General features: G+C 44.1%; 1 long non-coding RNA gene across 1 annotated transcript in view; it reads left to right on the top strand.

Moving 5' to 3' along the window:
* LOC148054638 (uncharacterized) overlaps positions 1-19,137 on the top strand; it is a 45,560-nt gene extending 26,423 nt beyond the window's left edge. The window contains exons 4-5 of the long non-coding RNA XR_015706520.1: positions 17,229-17,432; positions 17,906-19,137. This is a non-coding gene — a long non-coding RNA (uncharacterized LOC148054638). The remainder of the gene's footprint in view (positions 1-17,228; positions 17,433-17,905) is intronic.
* Positions 19,138-19,354: the final 217 nt, after the last annotated feature.

The raw sequence follows: 19,354 nt of genomic DNA, 5'->3' as shown, positions 1-19,354 counted from the left end.
GGAGTGGAGATGTCTGGAGGCAAGTTTTAACACCTGGTCCTACTGAAGTGGGTGAAATGACTGCTTACACAGTCCTGCTCCCATCTGAACTCTGACCAGACTGGACCTTTGCTTAACTTGGACTCTCCAGTACAAACATTACTCACAGTCCTATGACAATCTTAGGAAGAAAGACAAGCAGCAAGGATCTTCACCTCATCACAAACCACAAGGGCACATTTGCTACTATGTGATAAGGACTCAAAACTGCTGTTGGCTTTACTGTCTAGTGATCGCCCCCTCTTCTGCTCCCACGGCTAGAGGACATAATAAATTATCCAGAGAGCACCTCTCTTAGCTGGGCAAGGGCTGAACTTTGGTTGTGTATTCGTGGAGCTCAGTGCACAATTAACCTGGCACAATTCACTGTGGCATAGTTCACTGTAAATCCTTACACAATAAATGGATTGTAATCACTACATTTCAGTGACTACTGAAAGGCAATCTGAAGACTAAATAAAACAAGATGTTGAGATTTCAGATTGTAGGTCTTTTGAAAGGATTTGAGGCAAAAGGAGAATACCTGCAGTGCTCTGCAATGCTTGTGATGTGGCTGTGTGTGCTGACAGGGGATGGTCAAGCAGTACATGGCTGCATGGGCTCGTGGGGAGAAGGAACGATCAAGCCTTCATTCCTGTGCTGGAGGCAAAGGAGGTGGGAATGCATTGCCAATCACATCATGGACCTGTGCTCAGTAGTGAGGAGTGACAACGCCACACCATTTTTTCCTTTCAATTGCCATAAAAGGGATATGTTGTTTAAAGCATGGTTTTATTCCACAGCACGAGCACCGTCTTGCTGCTCATTTCACCCTACTAAAGCCAGAGTGTGACTTAGCTGTGCTTGTGGCTGTGAAGAACGGTTTTGTAGCCACAGTCATGTTGGTGTCTATGTGAGACTCGGCAGCTGAGGAAGAGTTTGCAGAGAAAGGCATTGTTGAATGCCACAAAGCCAGATCCTCAGTGGTGTTAAGGTCAGTAATCTTACAGGAGCTTCTGTCAGCTGGCACTCTGCCCCTGGCTCCCAGGTGATGATACGGTGTGGTCCAAGCCTGTGTGACTGCCTATGCCTGCTGCTGTACTGAGAGAAATTAAACCAGTGAGAGCAGAGCTGCTCAGCCTGGGACAGCTGAGGAAATGGCAGCTCAATACATGCCAATTACCTGGGGATCCCAGGATGGGAGTGGAGGGAGTTCACTATGGTGGCTTTCACAAGCTGATATATCATTTAGGCCCGGTGAATGTGTGAGCATTGGGCTGTAACCTTCCCCTGAGTTACTGAGAGGAAGTCTATAGTACAAGCTGTGCTCAGCTCCCTGCTGTGCCTTCATGATGTGGGCTGCACTGGGGACTCTCCGTGCTTAAGGTGCTATGAATCAGATCCAAACATGATTTAAGGTAATTTTCTTCTAATTCGCAGTCAGGCAATGGAATAGATCTATCTTCTGAGAATCAGAAGTGTTAATAACTCCCTTAGACGCAGTTTGGAAGCAAATGAATACCCCCATTTTTTGGTAAATTTTGAGAGCATTATTTTACTGTATGGAGATGAACTTCATTAGCAGAACACATGAATTAAAACAAAAGCAGCTTATTTGCATTGTGATTAACCATTCCTGAGATGCAAAAGCTCATCTAGTTGTGAATATATGGCAACAAAGATTATAAATGGCGCAATGGGGCTTAATCTTTGGTTTTTTATGTTTCTACAAAATGGCTTTCATACAGAAGCGTTTTCTTTTTACCTACAGCTGAAATTTGTCACCATGGTAACCTTCTGGATTTGGAGGGGCGGGGTGCTCTAGGCAAATATGTGGCCACGACCTCAGAAATCATTATCCAAATTGGGTTTCATTTCTGTTGCCTTTCTTTAACATCTATGAGGTTCTTACACACTGGGCAGCTGCTCACGTAACCAGATCAGAGGGAGGCAATACGGATTTAAACTCTTGTTTTCTTTCTTTGAAAGGAGCAGTGTTTGGGGCAATTTCCTCCCTTATTCAACTGGCTCCATCCTTCCCCGGCTGCAGCTCCAAGCCGGCTGGGCTCTCCAGGAGCTGCTGGACCTGGCCCTGCTCTGGTGTCTGCAGCGTCACCCGCTGTTGCTGGGGAAACACAGAAATCCTGAACTGGGGTCCCAGCAGCTTGACATTGGAGACTATGTTGTTCATTTACTGGCTTCAATATACATATAGCTCTATTTTGTTTTGACGTACATGTCTGAGAGTGACTTGGGGCCTTAAACAGCTTGTTTTTTTGGTTGTTTTTTTTTGTTTTGTATTTTTGAAGGGAAAAAACTGACACAAATGTGCATTAAGACTTCTGAAAATAGAATGATTAAAGCCTTAGAGAACCTTTCCCCACTATGTTGTGTCAATGCAATATTATCTGAAGGACATGTCACCATTTTGATCATTTAACTTCTGATTTTTATTTCCCATTTAATGTGTCAAACTGCTTCCCACTGCTTGCCCATGTTCTCTTTCTGGCTTTTAGGTTGCAGGAAAAAGGAGGAGTTTATGATTAAATCTCTGGACAAAGGCTGTGTAGACTAAAGTTGCTATCAGTGAACTACTGGCTCTGCCACTAACTCCTGAGACAACCATGGTTGAGTCATTGCATGTCTTTCTGCTTGAGGTCCTAGTCTGTAGACAACAGACAGTCTTTCTTCTTGCCCTTTTGCTTTTCGTGTGGGCACACAGTGTGGCAAGTGCTGGTGTCAGGGATGTTCTTAATCTGTGCAGTAGTGCCTTGATTTTATCTGAAGCTTCTTCGTGTAGCTAATAAATAAATAATAAATAAAAATGATTCAAGGGAGTGCAATAATAAGCAAAGTGGTGACCCTACCTGTTTGTTTGCTTTTTGAGAAGCTCCTGGCCCACCACAGGAGCTATCAATAAATAAACCCCTGTCATCTGAGTACACCCACTTCTTTCTTCTCCCTGTGGCTGACATTTACACCTTCTTTTCTTTCCCCTGTAGACTGAGGGCAATCAAGAACATTGCTTCGTATTAAGGCAGGGTGTGATTTCAAGTGTTGTCTGGCGTGGGCCAGCTCTGGCTTCTGTGCCTATCTTTGCTCCTTGGTAGCTGTCTGGTAATCTGAAGTCCTTCAACCTTAACTAAGAAGAGCAAAACCACCTTGGATTCATCCTGGCCAAAGAGCTTGTGCATCAGTAGTTACTCAAAGGAGCTGTCCTGTGCTACAGTCTCACTCGTAAATAGATTTTTTTTTTAGAAAACAACGAAGCAGCTGGTTTATACTTTCTGCTAAGGCCCCATCAGCTCTTTGTTAGTGCGTATATTTGAGTACACTGGAAGTACATTTGAACGTGGCTTCCTAATGGAGGTTAAGCCCTGAGGGGGGACTTGCATACGCCAACAATTCCTTTCTCTATGGTTCTTAGCTTGTATTTTGCCCCATGAGCTGCCTGACACAGGTGAAATAACTGTTGAAGAGAGCTGTTGGTGAGCATAACTTGGCTCCTGAGTTGGCAAGGAGTGTTCAGTGAGCAGTGGGGCTACTGCAAGGCCACCCCAAATGCAGCAGTGAGGCTATAACATCAGGTGGCACATCTACTGTTTTCTGCTGCCAGCTCCTACCTCATCTTCTCAAGGGTAAAACATTTCTCTTATAGAGTTTGGCAAAAAGTTTAGAGGCCTCAGAACCATTGGCAGGCAGAGGGAAGTCTTCTTCAGGGCAGTTTGAGCGCTAGGTCCACTTCTTGGCACATGAGGCTGAGCTGACTATAAATATGCAGCCACCCACCACACTGCTGTGCCAGTAGGGCCTGGGGGCAGAAAGCAGCATTATGGGGACTTTGCAAGGCAGAAGAGTGTGGAGCACGAAATAGCTGCATTCACAGGTTGCCATCCACCATCTCGCTTGCTTTACACCATTTTCTCCTCTCTTTGTCAAGGGCAACACAGAATGAAAGGGGAAAAACACATGGTGTGCTGAGGCTGCAGTAAGCTCTCCGGTGTCTCCTACCCCCTTTCTCCTCTTCTGCTGTATGCTTTCCTCCTTTCACATTGTTTTGAGTGGAGTGGTGGATCACCAACAGACTATTATTAGGAAAAGGACCTTGCCATTCAGATGCTTATAGACACATCTCCCAGATTACCAATATCCCTTGCATCTGCAGAAGTGGGTGGGGAAATTTGTAAGAATGTGTTTTTCCCTCCAGAGATTTTTGGAGACCGCTTCCTATCAGGCGTATTACACAAACCACAAAATGGCTCCCTCCAAAGGGAGCATCTCCCAATCAACTCCCCCAAAGTTTAAGGCAGGCAGGGAAGTGAAATCAATGATTTCCAAAGTTATCTGAACTTTTTTTCGAGTCACTTAAATTGTTTGCAGGCTCATACTGGCATGGAAGATGAACGGAGGTTGTGCTGGGTGCCTGTTACATTCAAATAAATTGATCCTCTCCCCAGAGCCCCATCTCTTGTGTGCAGCCAAATCATGTGTGTTTGCAGGAGACAGTATGCTTGTGTTTCTCCCACGACCCTGCTGGCTCATTAGTGTTATTTCTGGAGGTCTTGTTTCCACAGTAACAAGCAATTACCATTGTTCCTTGGACTGCCAAAGTTACCACCAGCAATGCAGAGGAAGATGCGTTATTCTCTATATTGGGATAAAATGCCTTCATATGTCTTGCTATTCACTGAATGCCAATCCTGACGCAGGTCCTGTGCAAATAGCACACTCCACCCCCTGCCAATGCTGCTTTTGCTGGTATTAAGACATGCCAAATTCTGAAATGATCCAAAATGATCTTCTCAGGTCTGTGGCTACACTGGCAACAAGAGGGTCAGGATTTCAGCAGCAGGATGACTGTACCAATGGTAGCTCTGGTAGGAATATAAATAGAATAGCTTGGAGGCAGTTCTTTTTGCAATTGTGCTTAGCCCTGTTCTAAGTAATGCTGGCTAGTGACGTCAATAAAATATACTCTCTGTCTTTACCCTGTACCTTCTACTGGCACAGTGCTGGAGCTCCCACAGATGAGTCTGGTGGTCTTAGGCTAGCAGGATGCTGAAGTGTCTGTATTGCACAATGCCTTCATTGTGCAAGGGGCGATGTGTGTGCATCTGCTCCAACCATTTCTTCCATCAGTGGCTTCTCCTTTCCTTTTTACCTTTACATTGCACACAGACAGATTCAGCTAGAATGGGCTTTAAACCCTATAGAACATTATCCTGAATTTCACATACATATCAAAAGATGAGGCAGCTGGGAAGCTGAAGGAAGATGGGCTTTTGTAGGCAAGAGAAGTAGCGTAGTGGGACGCTGGGGCACCTGGATTAGGTTTCATGAGATTTTTTTATGGCTTCCAATGACTCCAGTTTCCAAGTGTGACTCCATATTCTAAAAAGCTCTGGGGCCACGCTGTAATCTCTGAGCTCTGCTTAACAGAGTTTTCTTGTGAATGGGTGTATGTATGGACCGACATACACACACCCACTTGCCCAGATGACTAATAACAGGTGTTGGAGGGAGAACATGGACTCTAGCCTCCATGAACCAAAGCACAGGGGAGTGCAAGGAGCCTTGCTCCAAGGTAGCTGAAACAAAGAGATCAAGAGAGGCATTTTAAAACTGGGAAGGAAAAGCCTTTTGCGAAAGGTCTCAGAAACACCTACACTAGAGATTTTTAAAACGTGGACTTACCAGAGAAGGTAGAGGACAGTTTCTTATTGGGCCAGTATATAAGGGCGACAATGAACAGAAAGGGTGCTGCTTTGGCAGCTGCCAAGATCGTGCTGCTTTAGCTGCCCTTGAGGAAATAAAAACCCAACAGCAAACACACTGTCTTTTCTTGGGATGGAGAAAGGGATAGGCAGAAACAGTTGGTGATAGGGTCCTTGATTCTTTGTTCTGCCTAAAGTCCCACCGAGTCTGTGAAATGCAGGTGGAGGAGGGAGTCAAACACAAGTGGAAAGAAAGTGCCTGTATATCACGTATCTGTTTTAGAGGTCAGGCCTAATTTTTAATTGTCTCTCAATTAGTAGGGATTCGAGTGTTGTTAGAAAGTCCTTCAGTTTCTTGGGGGCTGACCATGGAGTGAAGGCAGCACCATGGAGATAGGTTAAAAAGGGATCCTTCGTTGTGGGAGAGCAGTCCTACCTAATCCAACAAGTTTCCCTTCTCCTCTTTTGTGTTGCATCATCCTAAAACCTTGGATTTTAGCATGGTCTGTATGATGGGGAAAAAAAAGATAATCTTATTCTCCACACGTAAACCAGAATCTAGTGTTTGAGTTCTCGGTGACGGCACATGAGGCTTGGGTGGTTCATAATGAGCTGAGACGCGTTTTTGTATTGTAAGGAAAATATTCCCGTCTCGAAAATAAACTAAGCCTTTGCTCTTTATCTGTAAGCTTCAGGGCACCCACTGGCATCCCACATCTTTAGCCGGGGTGGTGTGCCGAGCTTGCCAGCAGACGCTAGGTGGAGGCCTTGGGCTGCCGCTTCGCTGCAGTCGCTGAAGACAGAAAGAGCAGAGGACTTGTGCTTTCAAAAGGGAGAGCTTTTTCTTTTCTCGCTGCTCTCACATGCTAGAAAGGAAAGTCCAGGCTCTCCAGGTGTGGAATGGGATGAACGGAGGAATGGAGGAGAAGTGTCTGTCCCAACCCAGGTCTTCCCTGCAACAGGATTCTGTGAGCAGGACTGCGGTGGGAGCGTTGAAGCCTTCCTAGTTCTGGGGTGTAGTTGGGTTGCAAGACTGATTTAATTTTTCCTGATTTATTTTATCCTCATTTATATATCCTGATGGGGATAATTTTGAGATTCCCATGAATGCACATAAAAAGTGTTAAAATTCAAATGAAAGTGAGTACTGATGAGCTGATCTGTCTAGCAACAAATGCTGGTAGAACTAGCTAAGATGAAGTGCATGCTGTATTTATGATGATTGCTTTCAACAAGGCCTCCAATCTTAAAACTATTCGAAATAGGGAGATTTAGAGTTAGTACAAAGAATGAATCACAGGTTAAGTGGGAGCCAGATGAAACTCGAAATGTTCATTTTGAGAGAAATTGCAAAGTTTATGATTTCAAAGCTTCTTGTTACTCTTAGTGATAAAAATACTGTTTTCAGTGGATTCCTAAGAACTGAAAATTATGAACATTTCAATTAGATACTTTTAGAAAAATAACTGGTGTTTTGTTTTGAAAATTATTTAAATTTTGGTACCATTTCACATGTCAGTTGTAATGCAGAGTTAGGTTATGCCAACTCGAGTCTCATATGAGGGCATGTTATGCAGTCCTACCAGTTACATAGCATACCATGAATATCATAATTAAATACTCTGTCGTATAATTTAGTACAAGCGATATTTTATTTTCGGAACAAGTTATTTTTCTACCAAGTAATGAGTTTTCTATCAAAAGCGGTACCAGCTTTATTAGTCTGTGCTGAATGAAACAATTTAAATTTTTACACTCTGAAGAAGAAATGTGCTGAGTACTAGTTAGGGACCAATTGTTTTTAATATTCTAGAAACCTGATTCCAGGCTAATGGCAGGATATTGAACATGCCAGTGTCTCTCATTATTAACTGAAGAATGTAAAAACAATACAAGCAGTAGAATATGATAACAAAAGATAAGGTTGCTTTCAAAATTAGTATTTTAACTTGAAAGAAAATCTGGCATTTTTTTCCCTAAGGCAAACTTTCCAATACAGAAAGTGTTGTTTGAGCCTCCTTTTCCATAGGGATTTTTCATTTGTACTTATGATTTTGTGAAAAATGTTGATTTTATCAAAATAGTATTTTCTGGTTGAAGACTGTTTCGATTAAAATTTTCTCACTAGTGTGAGCTGTTATGACACTCTCCTCCTCCACCCTCTGAGCTGTGGTAAAAGGGTGAGTGAAGTTATTGATTTATCTTTCCTTATTTTTTTTTTTAGTGCAATGACTTCGAGAGCTCCATGGCTGTTCTGCAGACAGATGCACAATTGTGAAACATCAATATGGACTGCAAATCTGTACTGTCAGTCAGCTCCTCTTCCCCTCTGCATAACGTAATCCCTATCTCCACAATGCCTGCACAGATACACATTTGCAAAGATGTTTTTCTGGAGATTAGCGTGCATAGCAAGCCCTCCTTTACTTGTTCTCATCTCTAGCAACATTATATGGAGTTTCAGTTCACAGTTCACTGTGTTTCCCCTCCTACCACTGAAATGCAGCCAACTCTGAGCTGCGGCTATTAAGCATCACACAAGCAACACCACAAAACAGATTGTGGAAAGCAAAGGAGTTTAGAGAAAAGCAACAAACTGAGTGAGGACTGCAAGGATTGTCTGGGAAGTGATATCAAAGGATTATAGGGAATGAATAGTGGTTAATAGTGGTGCAGAATAGCCATCACCTTGATATTCAGGTAATACCAGCATGCAAGGGAGAGCTTTCGAGGGTGGCACAAAGAGATGCCACTAAGTGGTCAGGTTTCAGCCAGGGAGATGAGCAGGTCAGCTTCCCTAACCACCGAGCTTTGTCAGACTGTCAGAGTCCCAAGGAAAGGGCTGTAGGCATCATTGCTTGAGGGTTCTAAAACTGGTCAAAGTTTCAAGACAGGACAAGGCAGTGTCGTGACAGGTGAATAAAATGAGATGGAGCAAATAGCCATATCTATCCCCACTATATAGGAGTCTGAGAAAACAGTTGGGAGAAAAAGGTCTGAAGGACCCTCATGTACAAAGTTAGAAAGGAATGTGAACTGGCATGACAAGAGCTGGGACATGGCAAGGGAAAACCTTTCAAAGACTGCTCTTCTTTGACAACATCATGACTTCAGGGTAGGAAAGGAGAAAAAGGGAAAGATGTGCAATGAATCAGAGGAAAGGAGAAATGTGTGTGAATGTATGTAGCTGTTTATGTGTCTGTGTGGCAAAACAGGAATCTCATTCAGATTGGAAGAAGCATTGTAGGTGTCTGCATCTCAGTTTGCTCAGACAAGTGGCTGGAAGAGGGCACCTTGGCACAAAACCTGCACATGAATTCTTGGTGCTTTAGGCAAAGTGATGAGGGAGGAAAGTTGCCAGACACTGTCACTGAGCGTTCAATGGACAAACAAGAAGCAACTGCAAAAGTCTGTTCAGCACTCAAGTTGCATAGCAACACTAAATTGTCAGCTTGCTGTTACGGCAGTCCCTTACATTATCCCCATTATTAGAGCCCTTTTTAGGAATCATGCAGTATGATGTTACTAGCCCACTCCCAAGCTGATTGTTTGACCTTTGTCTCTTGCTGAATGATGCCATGTAATTTGCTGCAAAGGTGTCTCGAAAAGTCCTTGAGGATCCGTCAACATAGGCTTTAGGGAGAAAAAGATGTGCCTGTGCAGGATGGGGCAGGAGAGACAGATCAAGGAGAGGCAATATCCTCAAAGAAGTCAAGCATCTGACAAACTCAGCAGGATGTATGTTACCCCATCACTTCTCTGAACTCAGTCTTCATTGATCCAATTGAAAGGCTATTTTGAGGGGTGAGCCACAGTTGCTCATAGGATGTGTTTCAAACTCTTCCAGTGCACACTTGTACCTGGTGGTTGGATCACTCCTATGGACCATTGCTGCTGTGAAATCCTAACTTCCATCCAGCTGTTTCCTGCTTTTCAGTGTGAGCACCTTGTGAGCTGTCTCCTGGCAGAGATGCTGAAGCACAAAAGAAGTCACAGCATCATCATCCTGTGATGTTTCTGACACTGCCAGTATCTGAAACAATACCTAGAAGTCTGCTTGTCTTGCAGGATGTTGCTAGTGTCCTGCATAATTTCTTTCCTGGATGTCTTGTATAACACATCATCCTCTTCTCTGTTTCATTCTAATGCTGCTTCTTTTGCTGGCACAAGATCCTGAAATGCCCCTGCCACCTCTTTACAGCCAAGGCAACCAGGGTCACTGAATACCAAGGTGTAGCTGGAATTTTAAGGATGCGAATAAACTGAATGAACTCCTTTACTGTAAACATCAGACTGACATGGACTTAGGACACCAGGTAGAGTGGAAATGAGCTTACAGGCCTTTTGGACTGGGTGATGGGGAGAGTGGCCTGCTTAAGCAAGTAATTCTCAGTGGTGTATCTCCTTTCTGCAGAGTGCCTCTTTGTAAACTATACCAGCTTTTTCAAGATCACCACTGCAAATTATGAACAAGCAAACAGACCTCAGAAGGACAAGATACACTGCCTGTCCCCTCTTTATAGAGTAATGGAATTATTCTGCTTCATTAAAACAACTGATGAGGAAACAAACAGCCTCGAGATTCAATTCCTCTATGTTTCTGTGCCCAGAACCCAGAGCACACGCATGGCATAACACCTGGACTAGATGCTACAAGTCACTCTTGCTTGATATTAAGGGGATCAAGCTCGGACAAGGTCTAACACAGCAGGTGATAAATGTCCATGCATGACCTTGCTAAAAGAGATCTGATGGCCATGGAGTTATCCTTGATAAAGGAACATCTCTCTAATGCAAAATAGCTTATCAGTCCTTACAAAGAAGGAGCAAAAAGGTGTTCATCTGACTTTCTCCTTTCTTCCCTTAAGTAACTCCCATGAATGAGAACTGCTGGATGGGACACTCCAAAGAGCTTATTTCTCTCACCAGGAGAGTCTCCTTCTCTCTGTCTGTGTTTTAGATTTATCTTGCTTCCCCCTGTGGCTGAGGGATTTGAGATCATTAGAGAGAGCAGGTGTTGGAGTGGTCACTGGTACCCACCAGCTTTGTAGCTCAGTCATTCTGAGAACCAGTATCAGGAGGGATTTATCCAAGACTTTGATGCCTTGTAGCTGCTCTACATGTGTTTGTTTACAGTCCTGGAACTTCAGTGAAGGAGCTGGTCCTGAGTTTTAGGCTGTATCACTCAGACTGAAGAGTTTTGTATCACCTTGCTGCCATGGACTATCTGGAGGTACAGAAACAAGAAGCTGTTCCGTGGGGCTGGTTCGCATTTGATAGTTGTTATGGCTTTCTCTTTTTAACTTGGTCTTCTAGTTTATGGTGGAGATAGAGCTCAGGGTCCCCACTGATGAGGGGCGGATTCTTTCATCAGACCTTACACTATGGTCAGACCTCTTTAAGATTTCTGTCCATGTATCTCTATCAGTCTCAGTCTGTATCTGTTACTAAGTACCATCTTTGCAGTGCCTCAGCTTTATTTGACAATCTGAGTTTCCTATGACCTTTTGAGGATAATGTTTGCAGGTTAAAATGTGCTGAATAAGGACAAATGAGAAATGCAAAAGAAGTGAAAATAGGCAGGTTTTAAAGAAGATCATCTTCTGTCAGCATTGTTTGCATGTGTGCTCATTTCTCGTAAACATTCAAAGGTTCAAGTTTCCTGTTGCTAGCAAACATGCAAAACAAATATCAAGGCTGCACATGACTACTTGCCATAAATTAATATTAAATGTGCACATGCACTTCATCTGGAAGTGCTCGTACACTTATCTTGTCAGAAAGCAGAATAAATAACTATTAGAATCACCACCTAGAGCTGGTGATTTCCATCTGTAGATATGAAAATGCTCTACAAGAGAAGTCAGGATCATAACCTCCAATTTTGCAAATGGGACACCGTTCCTCAGTAAAGTCACTTGTCTGGTAGTCACAGAGTTTCCACCTCTACCTAACCTGCAGAGGGAAGTGAGGATGCATATTTGATTGTTTTTTCTTCCATCCTTGACTGCCCCTTTTAAAAGGAGTCACTCACCCTTTCATTTACTGCTCAGGGCACGAGGTTATCCATCACCAACCAGCACAGGCTGCTATCCATCCTGGCTGTGCACGTGTGCTTACTGGCATGTATTTTCTTTCTGTCTCTCTTCCTCCTTGCCTTGCAGGCGTGCCTTGCTGCTTCCCTTCAGGTCACCTCTGCTTCTGCCTTTGGTGCCCCTCACTGCAAAGGATCTCTTCTCCCCTGCATCTCTTCTGCGCTGGCCAGAGGCCTCCTGCAGCAAGTGTTCTTGCAGAGAAGACCTGGCTGTGTGCTTGGGTATTCTGTACCTCTCTTACTGTCCTTGTCCTTTTCTCAGGTATCTCTGATCTTCCAGGAAGATTTGTAGGTCCGAGTCCTCTCTCTGCTTTCTTGTGTGGGTTTTCATCCTGACAGTCCCCCAGACTGTGCAGATATGCAGGTTATAAGGTGAGCGTGTTGTTTCCTGCCAGGGCAGATTTTGATAATGGGTTTTACAAGGTTCCCTGGGAGGATGGGCTTGGTAGTGGCTTCAAGAAATGAAATCTAGTCAGAAGGGACTTGATCAAAGTGTCTAAAGTAACATGTATCAGAAGAGGTCTGTCGGGAACACCTTTTCTTTGTGTCTCTCCAGAAACTAACAAAGGGCCATTCAGGGAAAAATTGGCAAATCCAGTACTCGAATACTTTATACGTGGTAATTAAACTGCGAGGCATGTTTCCACTGGGTGTTCTGGAGGCCACAAACTAAAATGAAACATCCCAGTGGCTCTACAGAGGGAGCCATTTTCCAAATTCCTAGGAATTAAAATGTTTTTTGAGCCTCCTTCTACAACTTCTTTTCAGGGCTCTGAGGGCACCACCCACCCTGACTGTCCCTGTCCGGCATCTCCTGGGGCTCCTTCCACCCTGCCCAGGTCCTAGGACCCCATTTCAGCCCCCCAGGGCCGTCAGTCCCTGATCCAGTTGTGCTGCAGCAGGGCTGCTCTCCAGCTCCCCACAGCCCTGCCCTGCCCTGCCCGGCCACAGGCCCTGCTGCACCAGGGAGGTACCCAATGCCCAGGGCTAGGGCTGCTCCCCGTGCCCCCCAGCTGCCCTGCTCCCTGGCTGAAGTGGTGGGATGTCCCTGGGGAGCCCCCAGCCCTGCTGGTGCCCTGACACTTCTTACACTGTTTGGTGTGGGCACTGCTAGACTCTGTCGGCTGTGTCCTGCTCCATTTGTGGGGTTTCTCTTAAGCCCTGTACAGTCTATACCATCACATGCCATAGCCAATAACATTTTTAAAGTGGACGATTCCCTCCCAATATACTGCTTTTATCTACAGCAAGAGTGTTAATGCCTGCCAGGATATAGAACTGGTTGCAGAGACTCTAAATGCGATACTTGGACTAGGAAGTCATTTTACCAATGCACTTCCTCTTAAAAGTGATCATTGTTAGATATCATTGATCTTGTCCTCTTAGTCTGACAATATCACAGCTCCAAAATGGGAAGCCTTGCTGTGTGAGCAGAGATACATAGATCAATATCCCTTCTCATGGCAGCAAATGAAAATGAGTGGTACAAAGGTAGACTTCTACAACCCTGTTAGCAGGAACAGTTTGGAGGCAAGCATCAAATGTCATGGCAGTTGAAATGAAAAAAGTGAATATGGATGTTTATGACATCAATCTGCCTTGGTTTGGAGTTTAAAGATTGTTATTTTGAGGATAATTGCAACATTTTGTCATAAAATTTCTAGAATTTCTGGGGAGAGAGAGGGGAATGAAGTTAGAAATATCTGTTGAAATAGCTGTATCTCACAGTGTTTGGGTACATCCATTTCAGAAAGGCAAGTAGTCAGTCAGAAGAGACTAAGGGACCCATGCTTTTGTGAATAGACACTCCTATGCATACTAAAACTGCAGGCTACAATATCTTTGCTCTAGATTTACCAGCAGATATATTGCAGCTCAACAACCAAAGTATCCAATACCAAAATCCATTAACTAAAGTATAGCCTCGATACAGCCCAGGTAAATTCGGTTCTGGGTCTTCCACTGATGAGATATGTGTTGCATCCATTGTGAGGATTTTCTTGCACTATGCAGGACAGAGAGATCATGGACAGACTCAACTTTTTTTTAAAAAAAGGAAATAACTTTTCAGACCAAAGAGTTAAAGAAACGTTAGTGTGCTGACATCCATCACTTCATTGTGTTGGGTTGTGGGAGGGGAGAGGCTTTTTCCCTAAGCATGGAAAAACCTTCTTGCTCTTTCCAGTTTTGATGCTAAGGTCAAATTCACAGCCCAGCTGCACAGGGGGATGGCTGGGCTGCCTTGCTCACATACTGCTTCATGGTCTTGGCAAATATGGGACCTGACTGTGCATCAAGTTCAAGGAATCCCATAGGAAGCCTCTGCAGAGAGGAATTAACTTGTGATTGAAAGCAAGACAAGGTTGGATCCACATTAACCTCCTCTCTGCAAAACCCAAGAAGGTCTCCCAACTCTCTCCTCCCCAAACCCCCACCACTTTTCCTCTTTCCTTGATTTTTCAGCTAAAAATAGGGTGACAGAGGGACTGTGGGGTAAGCAGCTGGAGTAGAGCGGAGCCAGTTGCCATAGAAACCAATGAGCCACTTAGCAGCACTTGCCTTCCTCCTTTGCCTGCGGATTTTTTTTCCCTCTTGTGTGTGGAGGGACAGTGTGGGGGGAGCCGGAGGAGCCCCACATGCACCCGGGGCCCAGCTCCCTGCCCCATGGCCAACCGGGCTGCCGGCGCTCCCGCGGGATCTGCCTGCTGAGCGAGGAAGGGGAGATGGAAGAAGGGTTTGGGCGTCAATGCTTGGACATGCGCTGAGATTCTCCCCCTCGCCCCGGCATCTTGCTCACCTCTCATGCTAGGTGGCACTTGGACGGTGCCCCAAATATTCAAAGAGGTCTCTCCAGGCTACTGGTGCCCTGCCCTGTCTCTAAAGATGGCAAAGGTGGCAAATAGCAACAAAAGCAGGGGTTTACGTATTTAATCATGTGCTGTGTTACACCCCAGGCTTGACTAGCCAAGACAGTAGTTTGGAGGTTTAGAAGTGGGGAGTGTTCCTCTCCTCTCAGGTCTTTCTTCCATCATGAAAAATTAACATTTGGGTGATTATTTAAAATAGATACCCAACCTACTTTTGGTTCACATGGGGCTAAAGTTGCTTTAATTTCACTGCATATACATTTCTCAGTGGGGAAAACCTATTTCCTTGAAAGATCTGAAGCTCTAAATGGGATACCTGAAACATATTAAACTATAATTTGGTTATACCTGATTCTGGTTTGCAGTTCTTGATATTCAGTGTGTTTTTTCTTTTTTTTTTTTCCTGAGACTGAAGAGACATACATTGTTAGGTAGCACATACTTCACTAAGTTTATTTTTAAACTCAGAAAATATTATCACTAGCAAAAAAGTACTAGATTGGCAGCTCTTGGAGAATGAAATCTTCTCTTCAGCCCTGGAGTGACAGAGACAGTTTTGGTAAGACCTTCCCACACTGCTCCTCATCTGTGTGTTTCAAGCGTGGCTTCCTCGTAACCTGAAGTCTTATGAAAAAGCCCCTGCTGCTCTCACCTGGATGCAAACCCCAGGTGTCTGCTTGCAGGTGCTATTTTCTTTCTCATGCTGTGCTATGTGGAAGTAGTAGCGGCAAAGACAGACATGCATTAATGGGTGCTACAAGCACAGTAAAGCTGTAAGGAATTTGCCAGCAGAACCATACATGGTAAAGCTTGCTGATGTAGTGCTTCTCCTTCAGGTTGCACGTTACCAGCATTTCTGAAACCCGGGAGAGAAAGTCTATCAGCTAGGAATCATGGTAGATAAAATTGAAAGCAGTTGCTAGAAATCGGGCCTGGATAGTTTTCCTCTTGGTGGTCTGAAAGTGGGTTTTTGTGTTTGATTTCTCCTCTTAACATGAATGCAGGACTGAAAGATAATAAATTGCACCACACAGCAGTGCATGTAGGGAACTGTAAATGTTAAATAATAAATCCTTATAACATACCTGCAAAGTCAAATGTCAAATCATTTAATTTCTGCTCATCAGAGAAGGTCAGGCAAGACACATGTGACAGAGTTAGGACTGGATCAAAGGTATACCTAGGCAGACCTGAAGACCTCCTTCATTAAGATGTGGTCTGGCTACCCCAAGGATGCCATTTTGCAGCTGCTTAGAAGAGGTCAATTGAAAGTCCAACTTTGAGCCTTGATGCTGATTCTTAATATTACTCATCTGCACTGCATCACTGACACCAGCAGGACATACCTCTGCCCTGAAGAGCTGTGTGAGCACTTGTGTAGCTAGGTAGGTCCACTTCAGAGTTGTACAGACCCATAACAGGGAGCATGACAGAAATACAGACGGGGTCATGCTGTGGTCTGGTGGTGTCCTGGTTGGCCCAGCAGTCTTTTTGCAGCCCTTGCCGTCAAAACAATGCAAAACAGCCTTGGGGTTTTGTTAATGTGTCACATCAGGGCCATTCGTTTAGTCATCCATGCTTTCCTCTCTCTTCTCATTTCTGCGCAGGGTCCTGTGCAGTCATTTCATTAACTTCTTTCCAGCATTCAACTGAGACTGTAGTGCAAAATTTGGACCTGAATTCAAAAATGTCCCTAGATTTAGGCAGCTTGATCCAGGTTTGGTGGTGGCCCGTTTCTCGGTGAAATGTATAACAGCAGCCAAGTGTCTCCTCTTGTATATTATTATGTTTCTTAATTTCATGGTGTGTTTTCTTTGTTTGTTGTAGTAGCCTGAAGTCATGCATCAACACTCTTACTGTATTCATGAAAACATACCAAAGGCGAGCTTCACTGGCTAATTAAATCTTCTGTGTTGCACACTGGCATGACAAATATAGATTTAAACCAAACGTAATTTGCTATTATAGAGCTGCTCCTATTCTATTCACCTGATGTTATCAGAAGGGTCTGGCCCAGGAGGCAGGATGTGCTGAATGCAATGCAGGAGGTCGGAGGAGCAAAAATCTGGGGCAGGTGGGTACAAAAATAAAGGGGTCTTTGTACACAGAGGAATTCCTGTATTCTAGCAGAAAGAGATAAGGTTACAAAGCGAATACTTCCATTGGCAAGATCAGAAGCTGCATGTCTTCTGTTCTCTTTAGGAGTCACTCAGAGCTGCAGCTTGTTGGCTGCAGAAAGCAAATGAGCTTTGGGATGAGAAGAACTGAACCCTACAGAACAGCTTGTGGTGGAGGGGAACAGAGAACTGTCGAGCACACTGAACGTCAACAACAGATGGGTTTTTGTGCAAAACATGGTACCACAGTTAGACTGGGAAGGAAAAATGACGGCTTTCTATCTCAGCCTCAGAGCATTCAGGAGGAATAGATGTGTTCTTGATGGTTTGAATGGAAAGGTGGGGATTGACTAATGTCTCCTTCCTCTTCTCTCTCCTTTCTAAAGAAATCTTTTCACTTTTTCTCTACTTCCCCTAGGACCTTCGTCCATGCAGAAAATCCTATCTCCAGCCTCCAAGGGACTGAGATTTTGGCAGCCTCCAGCCCCTAACACTAATCACTACTGCCAGTTTAGCTGATCTGAGTTTGATGCCCTTTTCTTCAAGTCCACAAGCTGATGTCCACAAACTCCTGTCTAGAAGCATTGGTGAAGAACATGTGCCAGTAGATGGGGTGTACCAGGTAAGCAGAAGACAGAAGAAGTGACTGGGGAAGGACTGGCCAGGCTGATTCTTTGCAGGAACCAGGTCTTGCCACCCAGCTGCTAGAAACAGAACTCATGTTTCTCCATTGACTGGGTCTTAACGCTGCTGGAAAACTCCCTACCTTCCATAGCATGTGCAATTTGTAGGGGAATTCTAAAAAAAAAGAATCATGTATTTACATATAAAATTATAATGTTTTGAGTAGTATTGTGTCCTTTTCATTAACAATATTGAGGTTGCATTGAATTTGTTTTGCATAGCACCTCTGTTTTCAACATGGAATGAGTTTTTGCACTGGTTGCAGTTCACTGTTGAACCAGCTGATGGGGAAGGCAATGAGAGAAGTGACAGTAAATTGGGGTTGTACTGGGGCTAAGGAACCCCATGTTCATTTAGCTGTTTTCTCCATTAAGATGAACCTAATAGAGCTAATATTTTTGTTTTAATTAGGATTAGATGCCAGTAAGGAAAAGGGAAGGTTTTATGCCTTTCTCACAAGTGCTGAAGTGCCGCAGAGCTGGCTCAGGCATAAAACCTCCCTGGAAGAGAATGGAAGAGGATGCTTCCATGCTGGCCATGGATTCAGAAGAACAGCATGGCATCAGATCATATCTGTTTGGTATTTTAAGGTTTCTTTACAACCTTAAAGTAGAACGTTATTCACTGAAGAATGCAGTCCTGCAGTTTAAGAAGAAATGCTCTGGCATAAAATTTATTCCATAGGAAATTCTGCTGCTGTGGAAAATGTGGGGCCTTGCCAGAAACCCTCCCACCCAGGAGAGAAGCTGAATCCCAGAAAAGCGAATGGGCTCCATGATATTAAACACTAGGGGAATGGGTTCAACTCCGTTGCCCTTTTCGGTGAGATTGCAGCTGACAGTTCAGGCAGGAGGATATGTGCAGTGAGTAACGTGAAGTGGGATAATGCATGCAGAACACTGTGTGCTGGAAGACTTACATACGGCTGTTGCTCAAAATAGTGTCTTCAGACATAGACTGTGGAGTATGTGCATAATGGCTCTTTGCTGAAGTTTTTGTAATGTATAATCTTTGACGGGAGGTAAAGGCTTTGCTTCTCCACAAAACTGCATCTGCCACTGCAGACTGCTGGGCATGTTCTGTGCATAATGTTCTGGTGTTATTGCATGTGTACATTGCTAATGCCTAGACAGACTTCTGAAATGATGAAGGTTTTTCCTTCATTATGATCTGGTCTAATGACAATTCCTCACTGAAGTGTTAATCTCAACTCCTTACACTTCAGCGCAAGAAGATCTGATTAATTATTTGTTTAAAGGTAGCAAATATGCTTTCTTCCCTCTCTCCTCCCCCCTCCTTCTCAGATAACTCAGGCATAACATCTTTGCAGTTTTTTCCTGAGGCTTGCTAGAATACTTCATCACTCGGACAAGGCACAGGTTTCTGCAGTCATGCTTCAGAACCAAAGGAACTGTTTGGGACTTTGTTCACTTTGCAAACAAAACAAAGCCTGGGTGCTTTCTATTGTTCTCTTTTCTAGGCTGTTAACTCTGGGTATTGTTCACTGTCAGTGCTAACAGAAAATGAATAAACTTAAAATATGGCTCCTTTGAGCAACGGAACAGAGAAGTTTAGAATGAGAGCCCTTTCTCAAATTTACTTACTGCAAACCATTCAGAGCCAGCTAGACTGCTCTCTGTGCTCTACAGTGCTTTGGGTCGTGACAGAAAGACACTGTATAAACGTAAGATATTATTATTAGCTCCGTCCCGTGTTCAAGAGGGCTGATAACAGCAACTGTCCTCTCCTTTCATTGATGTACTTATGAGATCCGTCAATCAGGGCTGTGTCAGCAGCATAAGAGGGGGAGGGTGCAAGTGTGTTTATTTTTACTCTCAATTGTATTTGCTAATGAGAGAG

This window comes from Nipponia nippon, unplaced genomic scaffold (genome assembly GCF_047370975.1).
Source record: "Nipponia nippon isolate SJK-2023a ecotype South Korea unplaced genomic scaffold, ASM4737097v1 scaffold_3, whole genome shotgun sequence".
In the NCBI taxonomy this organism is placed as follows: domain Eukaryota; kingdom Metazoa; phylum Chordata; class Aves; order Pelecaniformes; family Threskiornithidae; genus Nipponia; species Nipponia nippon.
Note: the sequence above shows the minus strand (reverse complement) of the source record. Positions and strands in the feature narration are given on the sequence as shown.